The following is a 9,430-nucleotide window of genomic DNA, read 5'->3' on the forward strand; positions in this document are numbered from 1 at the left end:
GAGAACTTTAAAGGGTGGCTTAGCACAGATCATCTACAAGGAAAGTGTTGGCAATACAGAATATACTCCAACTGGCAGCAATTATGGTGTTAGCAGGAGCATTTACGCAGACGACAGAGGCTCTTTGAGACCAATATCTAAACCATGGGGAATGATGTAATCTCATTTTTCCCAGGTAAAATGTTCTTATTTTCTTTTCAAAATAAGATTTCAGGGCTCGCTTGGGCAGCACATATACTAAAATTGGAACAACACAGAGAAGATTAGCATGGCCTCTGAGCAAGGATGACACACATATTTGCAAAGTGTTCTGTAGTTTTAAAAGAATAAAATAATGCCATTTGCAGCAACATGGATGGACTTAGAGATCATATTCCAAGTGAAGTAAGCCAGAAAGTGAAACAAAAATACTATATGATATCACTCATTTGTGAAATCTAAAAAAAAAAATACGCAAATGAACTTATTGATAAAACAGAAACAAACTCATAGACATAGAAAGCAAACTTATGGTTACTGGGTGAGAAGGAATAAATTGGGAGTTCGAGATCTGCAGATGCAAACTACTGTATATAAAATAGATAAACATCAAGTTTCTTCTGTACAGCACAGGGTACTGTATTCAGTATCTTGTGGTAACATACAATGAAAAAGAATATGGAAACGAATATATGTATGTATTCGTATTACTGAAACATTATGATGTACTGCAGAAATGGACACATTGTAAACTGACTATACTTCAACAATAATAATAATAAAAAGAATAGATTTACTGTGGACATTAGCTCAATCCTCACGTCCAAGTGGGAGTGCCAGTGAGCCATGCCACTAAGAGAACAGCCATAGAGGAAGCTGCCTGTAGAATCCCCACAGGAGAGCAACTCCCCTCAAATGATGGTGGAATGAATAATTTAAGAAAAAGAGAGAGAGAGATTTCAAGCTCCCAGAGGGCAAAGCACCACATCCATGTACCCCCTGCCCCCACCTTGTAGCACCTAGCAGAGAACTTCAACACTGCTTAACAAGTGTTCCATATTGAGTTTACAAAGAGAGGAGCCAAGTGTTGGTAATTAGTTGACTACAAAGGACACTACGTGGCAGTTGTGGACCCTGAGAAGCCTGGTCCAGGGTCCTGCTGGGTGAGAAGGAGGGCAGCATGGTGCCATCTTGCCAGGCCAGAGCCAGAGCTGGGTTTTCTGCTGCCCAAGCTGTCCCTACACTTGCCAATAATTAAGGAGTTGTCCCCAGCTGAAAAGTAAGTGTCCACCCCTGGCAGGGGTCTCAAGAAGGCTGTTTTCCTGAGTAGCCGAGGACCTCTGGGATAGAGTAAGGTCAGAGAATACAGGAGCCAGACACAAGTTTGTCCAATCTGGACCCTTAGCCATCTGGAGGAGGGAAGGAGGAGTAAGCTTCTCCGGGTGGTGAAGAATAGAGGCACATTCCGGGCGCCCTAGAGGATGGTGATGCGTTGTGGGATGCAGGGGCCAGGGCGGGAGCACAGAAGATGCTGCAGGCAGACTACCTGTATCCCAGGAATGTGGTCCAGAGACAGCGGCTGCTCTGGTAGTCTCTCCTTTTCCTGCGGTTCGGCTTCTGCTTCCTTTTAACCAGCCTGTTCCATCGCAGATCACGATGACCCTCCCTCTGTTCAGTTTCTCTACCCCTTCCGGCTGCTCTTCACTCGTAACTTCAAACCCCACGCGCCTGCTTTCTACTTTTTGTCTGAAGTTTCTCAGCTCTGCCCGCCCGACAGCCCATCTCGGTGGAGCCCCTGGGGCCAGTCGAATCATCGCGCAGGATGGAACCTTCTTTAAACATGGTCTTCCTGCCAAGTCATGTCGTGTGATGAGTCAGAAGACTGTTTGGTCTCGCAGATGGGGATTTGGTGCCTGAATCCTACCATTCATTCTTTCTCCCCTCAGAGGTTCCCTGCTAAGGGAATATGCCAGAAAGAAAAAGAGCTAAATGGAAAGCAAAACACTTTTTTTGTTAAGCATTACCTTGTCTACTACACAATGGTAAAAACCACCTTGGAAAATGTGCCTTAAACTGGGAATGTTCAGAGAGGCTTCCAACTGCCGCCCCCTGAGTCTTTCCATCTAGGCTTCTCAGGTGGAGACACTGGAATGGACAGGATGGAGGAGGGAGGCCAGGCCTGACTCAGGGATGTGGACCCTGCCAAGTGGGAAACGTCCAGTATCATCTGAGAAGCCGGACCCACTTACAGAACCAGCTGGTTGGAAGATCCTGACCATGAAGGCACAGTTACCCACATTGGATGTGACCCTCTTAAGGCTTCACTGTCTAATCTGGGAGCCACTAGCCGCATGTGGCCATTGGACACTTGGAAACATGGCAAGCTCTAAGTGAGGTGTCTCGCACATGTGTAATACAAACCTGATTTTGAAGACTTAGTACAAAAGAGAAGAATGTAAAAAACCAGGTAAAGAGAGGGTATAGCTCAACTGGTAGAACACCTGCTTAGCACGCACAAGGTCCTGGGTTCAATCCCCAGTACCTCCATTTAAAAAGTATTTTTTTAAAAAATGTAAAGTACCTTATTAATATTTAGCATATTGCTTTATCTGTTTAAATGATAGTATTTTAGATATGTTGGATAAAATAAAATCTATTATTAAAATTAATGTCATCTGTTTCTTCTTCCATTTAAAAAATGTGGTCACTGGATAATTTCAAATTATATGTATGGCGCCTATGACATTCCTGTTGGACAGTATTGTCTTAGTTCAAGAGTGTCAGCTGTGTGGGGAACGGGGAGGAGGGAAGTGGAGAGAGGCAGGGCTGCAGGGGGGAGGGGCAGGAGAGGGGCTGCTTGCTGGTTTAAGTTAGCAGTGGCCAGGGTCACAGGATCACATGATCTAAAACATGGCAGCCCCTGGGGACGTACCTGCTCGTGGCTCCTTTGCTCAGATGTAGACCCTGAGATGGGCAGGCACCTGGGCATCTCAGATTCTTCTCCATTATAATTAAAGTTATCTGACTTGTTTGTCAATTCAAGACTTTTATTGAACTCCTTGTACGTGGTGACACTCTTCTAGGCTCTGGGAATACAGTCTTGGGTAACAAAAGGAGAATCTTATCTTATGGAGTTGAAAAAGGGTGATAAACAAGAAACTCAGTCTACTGGTGCCGTGGGAGATGGTGCTGTGAAGCAAACAAGGCAAGGTAAGGGTCCAGAGAGCGCATCGGGAGGTGGGGGTGCTGTTTTAAGAGGGTGGTGAGGGGAGGACCTCACTGGCATTTAGTGGAGACTCGAAGAAGGTGAGGAGAGCCCAGAAGATACCTGGGGGAAGAGAGGATCCCTCAGCAGGAGCACACTTGGTGTGTTCAAGGGTGAGGCAGGAAGGCAGTGGGTGTGTCTGGAGCAGTATGTGCAGAAGTGAGGGCCCTGGGTCATTTCCTCAGATCGATGGGAAACCATTGGAGGGAATGGAGCAGAGCAATGATGCTATCTGTCCGGATCTTAAAAGGGTAAGTCTGGATACTTACTGAGAATAAAGTGGACAGACAGGTCTGGAAGCAGACAGCCTGGTTACAAAGCCATTGCAATAATCTGCTAGAGAGACAACGAGGCCTTAGACCAGAGTGGCATCAGTGATGGACAGGATTTGGGGGAAGAGCTAAAAGGATTTGCCGATAGATTGGATGTGGGGTGCGGGAGAGGGCAGGAGACAAGGATGACTCCAAGGGTCTGGACCTGAGCAATGAGATGGATGTTGTTCCCATCAGCTGAGATGGCGGGACTGGGAGGAGAGGCTTAGGGAAGACGGGATTCAGTTTGGGAACCATTAATTGTGAGACATCTAGCGGATGTGGAGATGAAAAGGAGATGGCAGGTCGGCAGTTGGATATGAGTCTGGAGTTTTGAGAACAGATAAATAAATTTCTCAAAGCTTGAGGAACAAATGAGAGTCACAACACAGAGATAATATCTAACAACCTAAGAGATCACTTGAGGAGTGAGTACAGATGGAAAAGAGACAGCTGCAGCCTGGGACCACTTCTCTGCTTAAGGGTGGGGAAGATGCGGAGGAAATAGCAAAAAACACCAAAAGAGAACGGCCAGTGGGATACGAGGGGGACCAGGGGACCAGTGTCCTGGAGGACTGGCCTTCACACCCAGTCTGTCTGAGCCCAGAGATCACACCTCACTGCCCAGCGTCTATTTTAACACTTACCACAAAGACTTGATGTCTGTCTCCCTCCTGCATATATCCCCAGGTCTAATACAGATTCTGGCATTTAGTAAGCTCAATAAATATTTGCTGAATAAATATTTAAAAGAGGAGAAAGTGTGGTCTGGCATTTTTTGTTATTTAGTTTTTATGTGCATTGAAAATGAAATTGCTTATGGGTTGTTTTTTTTTTTAAAAAAACAATAATCTCTTGGGTTAGGGGGAGGGAATGAGGGAAGGTGAGGGTGACAATGGGGGTGGCAAAGGGGTGCCATGGAACACAGCCTCGGTCCCACTCGGCCCCTTGCACAGGAAGAAAGTACAAGGACCTCCTGCCGCCATTGTAACTGACAGACCACGTGCAGGGTGAAGTCGCCAGCAGGCCACCCAGGCGTTTCCACTGTCGCAGTCACTCCCACAGGCGACTTGGGTGTCCTCAGGCTTGGAGCTCAGCCCTGAATCTGCACGAAGCACAGTTCCCTTAGGAAGACTGGCGTCTCCCTGAAAATCAAACTCCACTTTGTGCTCAGCCAGGGTGGCCCGATAGTTGCTTTATTACTGATCAAACAGGGCTCTACAGAGAGCCACTCTGAGATGAGAAAAATCTTAAAAGGCTCCCTTGGCTAACTAGGGCCGCTGTGATTCAAGTCAGAGACAAGCCCTGTGCTTATTTCGGAACCAGAGGCCTGACTGTCAGACAGATGCTGAAGAACCCTCTATCTACTGCGCTGGATCAGGGACTCTGTGTAGCCCCAACCCCAGGCTGTAACGCTTCTACTACTGTGATCAGAGCAAATCACACTCACAACTCTTCCCAGACCACGCCTCCTCCCCTGGCGACACCTTGGTTACGTGGAAGACGGCAGCCACTGGGATATTTGCAAGCATCCAGGTGTTTGACAGCGGGCAGTGAGTCCTCATGGAGCCAGCGTGGGGCTGTAGCTTCCCGCACGTGTTTTATGGCAGACGCCTCCCAGCTTCTCAGCCCCAGTTCCCAGGGAGGACGCAGACTCATTTGGAAGAAGGCCTTCTTGGAAAAGAAGGAGCGAGAGAAATAGGGACGTCGATCAGGCGTTTCTTAGCCTTTTCTCCATTTTCTCTGCACAGACTTTGACCCACACTGTGACTGCAGGGGGCTTATGCAAGGTCACACGCTTGTGAGGATCAGAGGTTTGGAATCAGATCCAGGAAAATAGCAGAGGTGAGATTCTAACCCACCACCTTACGCTGCCGAGGGGAAGGCTTTAGAAAGGGGATTATTGGTGGAATCTCCCCTCCTCCAATTCCCCATCCCCCGGACTGGGAGAAAGAGTGGCACCTTGTTTAAGATCTCACTTAACCAAGCCCTTGTAAATGGTGATTTCAGATCATCAGCAGGGTCTTTATGTAGCTAAAGGAACAGCCATTAAGGAGTGGGAGTTTCAGTAATAGGCCCATTATTTATTCTCAGTGGCCCAAAGGGGTACAATTTGAAAGGAGTTTGGGGATCGGAGGAGAGGAACTAAACTAACACTGATGTGCATAGTGATGTGGGTTATTAACTCCACTGTGGGCTGAGATGGCCTTCAAATTATGGAAGAGTTAGGTAAGATTTCTTTTCCTTCTCATGCTCTGAGAATTTATGTTCATCCTTGGGGGGAGGGTGTGTGACTGTGTGTGTGTGTGTGTGTGTGTTTGTGTGTGTGTGTGTGTTTGTGTGTGTGTGTGATGTCTCTGGGGCTCTTTGTGTCTGTGTGTTTTTGTCTGATTAAAAAGTTGCTTTTAGAACTGAACAATCTACTATGGGAGCTGTGAGCCACATATAATAACTATTTAAACTTAATTAAGGTTAAAATTAAATGTGATTAAAAATTCAGTTTCCTAGTCATACTAGTGATGAGTGGCTACAGTACTGGACAGCGAAGACATGGAACATTTTCCTTCATTATAGAAAGTTACATGGGACACCATTCCTCATGACCCTTGGAAGAACAGACAGCAGCTCACACCTGCAGGGTGACCTCAGAGGGGACCACATTTGTGCCAAGTTATACCCAAATGTCTTGGTGCATGGTTCTAGATTAACTGATCAAATAAACAAATGAATACATATGGTTCCTGAGTGAGATGGCTGTCAGGGTAGGAAGCTGAGGACAGAGGAAGGATATTAAGACTGTAAGATTTTTTTTTCTTTTAGGTTTATTCCTTTCCCTGCTCTCTGCATGTGTGTGTGTGTGTGTGTGTGTGTGTGTGTGTGTGTGTGTTAATGAAGTATAGTCAGTTTACAATGTTGTGTTAATTTCTGGTGTACAGCAAAGTGATTCAGTTATATATATTCTATAAGTCCACAGACATATGGCAGATTCCTGCTCCAAGGCCCCTCAAGTGTCCAGTTACTGCCCTTTAAAGATAATAAAGAACGTTCCTTTCTTAATACCTACCTACCTCAGTAGAACTACCAACTCTAGACAATGATCAACCACACAATGCCCAGAAGCCTAGCCACCAGGATGGGCCCCAACCCACCACCAGAGTCACAAATCCCTACCCTTTCACTACCTGCCTCTCTTCCCTGCTCCCTCAACATCAACCAATCAGAGAATTGTGCTCGAGCTGATCACACACTTTGTGACCCCTCTGTGCCCAATGTTGTGTCAGTACAAGCAGTAAAAAGTCACCGTCCCTTATAAAAGACCTCAGCAATTGACCCTGTGCACGCAGACACCTCTCGTCTGTGGCCCGATGTCTACAGCAGAATACCTAATAAACACGTTTTCTATTTTCCACCCTTTGTCTCTGGCAAATTCTTTTACCACCCGCATGTCGGCCCTCCGAATCACACAGCATATTCCTTTTCATATTCTTTCTTGCTGTAGGCTGTTACAAGGTATTGAATATTGCTCCCTGGCTTTAAGACTTTTAGAATGGAAGCATGGAGCCAGGGGTGTGGAGGCTGGTGTGTTGTGCAGGGAAGGCTGTGGGGATGGATGATGGCAGTCAAAGCAGGTGATGCAAGGATGTTTGGTGAGACACCACAGGTGACAGGTGTCTCTTTCTTCTTTCTGTTGACTGGAAGAAAAGAGATGAGGGTGGAACCAGCAGTTGGTGCCAACACGGCCCTTCCTTCACATGCAAGCCTCTTAGAAGGTGGTCTACACTGAGTCTGCTTTCTCGCCGAGTCCTTTGTGGGATTGCCTGTGGGCCCTGAAGGAGTCATCAGGTACCTCCCCTCGAGGGCCTCTGTGTTAGTTTCTAGGGCTGTTATAACAACGTGCCACACGCTGGGTGGCTTCAAACGCCAGAAATTCATTCTCACAGTTCTGGAGGCTGGAAGCCTGAAATCAAAATGCTGACAGGGCCGTGCCTCCTCTGAAGAGTTTGGGAAGAATCCTTCTGTGCTTTTAGCTTCTGCTGATTGTGGGCAGCCCTTGGCATTCATGGGCTTGTGGCTGCTTCACTCCAATCTCTGCCTCCGTCTTCACGTGGCCTTTCCACCCGTGTGTCTCTGTGTCCAAATATCCCTCTTTTTATAAGGTCATTGGTCCTGTTGGATTTAGGCCCACTCTCCTCCAGTATGGCCTCATCCTAACTTGATGACATCTGTGAAGACCCTATTTGCAAGTAAGGTCACATTCACAGGTTCCAGTTGGATTTTGGGGGGAAGCTATTCAATCCAGTACAGTCCCTGACTTGCAGGTGGCTCTTACCTACTGGTTTAATTTAAGTAGGCATTAAAGAGCTTATATTTTCATTTATTCACTTCACTCATTTTGGGAAGTTTGTCCAGGATCTGCATTGCCCAAGGCTGTAGCTGGCCCTGGGGCACAAGGGACACAGCCCTTGACCTTCAGCTCCTTGCAGTCACATGTGTGTCTAGATCTGGATTTTAGTTTTCCTCTGTGAAGGTGACGGTGAGTAAGAACCCTCTTGTCTTTCTAATTTATGGGATTGGGGTATAGGCATGTGGGGGAGGAACTCTGAGACAGCAGTGAAGCCAGGCATCCGGATAACAGGCCTGCGGTGCACAGAATCCCACCTGCAGCCAAACCCTTAGTTGGAAGGGTGCCTCCTTATCTAGGATGCTTCATGGAGCCTAAAAATCTGACCCAGATGAGGTGTTAATATCACCACCTCCACATTATCCCTGTGCAAATCTCACTTTGGGGTGGGTACAGAAATCATATTAATGAAAATTCCTTCACAAAGGAAATCTATTTTGATACCATTGTAATTTATGGCACTGAACAATTTTAATATACTCAAGAGTTATCTGAATGTTATAATGAGTCATCCACACAATGGGATTTTAAAAAATTATCTTTTTATTAGAATTTGATATTGACTCATTAAACAGTAATGAATTTCCCTCAATCCAGCCCAGGGGATAGGATTTTTTTTTTTTTCAGATGGGATTGATGAGACTCAGATACCCTATTGGACACACTTCCGATGCCCTGCCCTCTCCCTCCCACCTTCCCCCAGGGCCTGTCCATCCCGCCCTTGGCTTGTGTATAATGCTCCCAGTCCCTAAGGAGTCACTGTTTGCATGTACCTTGGATAGGAGAAGGTGTCTAAAAACTGGCTCTAGAGTTCATGGGGTCTGCTTTTGGTGTGCAATTGGACTTTGCATTAACTACCCCCCTGACTCCAATCAAAAATTTTGCTCTCACAGTGAAGTGGTTCCGGCTGGCCCAGTTCACCTGAGGGTGGAAGAATGTCCCGCTGGTGCCAGCTACATCTGATAAACAACCTATTGCCCACATTAGCCCTTTAGAAAGATCTACAGTGGTTTTTGTGCAAAGCTAATGTGAATGTGGAGTGCACCAGGGCTCTCTCTGGGTGACCTCCAATTACTGTGTCATTATTAACAGCATCTCTTCTTCTGCTTCCTCTCGTTATGCGGCTCAGTTTCAGAGACTCCCCCTCCGCTGCGATGTGCTTTCCATTTGTTTACCGGGGGTGGGTGAGCATTTTCAGGTTGCGGCTGATCCACTGGGTGCTAAGGAGGGCGGCCAGTCCCGTGTCTCCTAATAGAAGCATGTGTCACACTATTATTTTTCAAAACAAGAAAATTGCAGTGGGGGCAGAGGACCATTGATTGTAAGTGAAGTAGAAGCAATTAGCGGGCTCAGAGGTGAAGTCCGTTCATGCTGTGTTATCGCGAGAGCTCAGCTGTGGCCCAAAGCCATCCTGCAAACCTCATTTTCTCTCTTCGGTGGGGAAGGTCTGGGGAGGTCTCGGGGAGTCTAATG

General features: G+C 46.7%; 1 non-coding gene across 1 annotated transcript; it reads left to right on the forward strand.

The window, feature by feature from the left end:
* The first annotated feature begins 213 nt into the window (after positions 1-213).
* On the forward strand, positions 214-320 carry LOC116150265 (U6 spliceosomal RNA). The gene has a single exon (XR_004133981.1). It is a non-coding gene; the product is annotated as a U6 spliceosomal RNA (small nuclear RNA).
* Positions 321-9,430: the final 9,110 nt, after the last annotated feature.

Source organism: Camelus dromedarius, chromosome 34 (assembly GCF_036321535.1).
Source record: "Camelus dromedarius isolate mCamDro1 chromosome 34, mCamDro1.pat, whole genome shotgun sequence".
NCBI lineage: Eukaryota > Metazoa > Chordata > Mammalia > Artiodactyla > Camelidae > Camelus > Camelus dromedarius.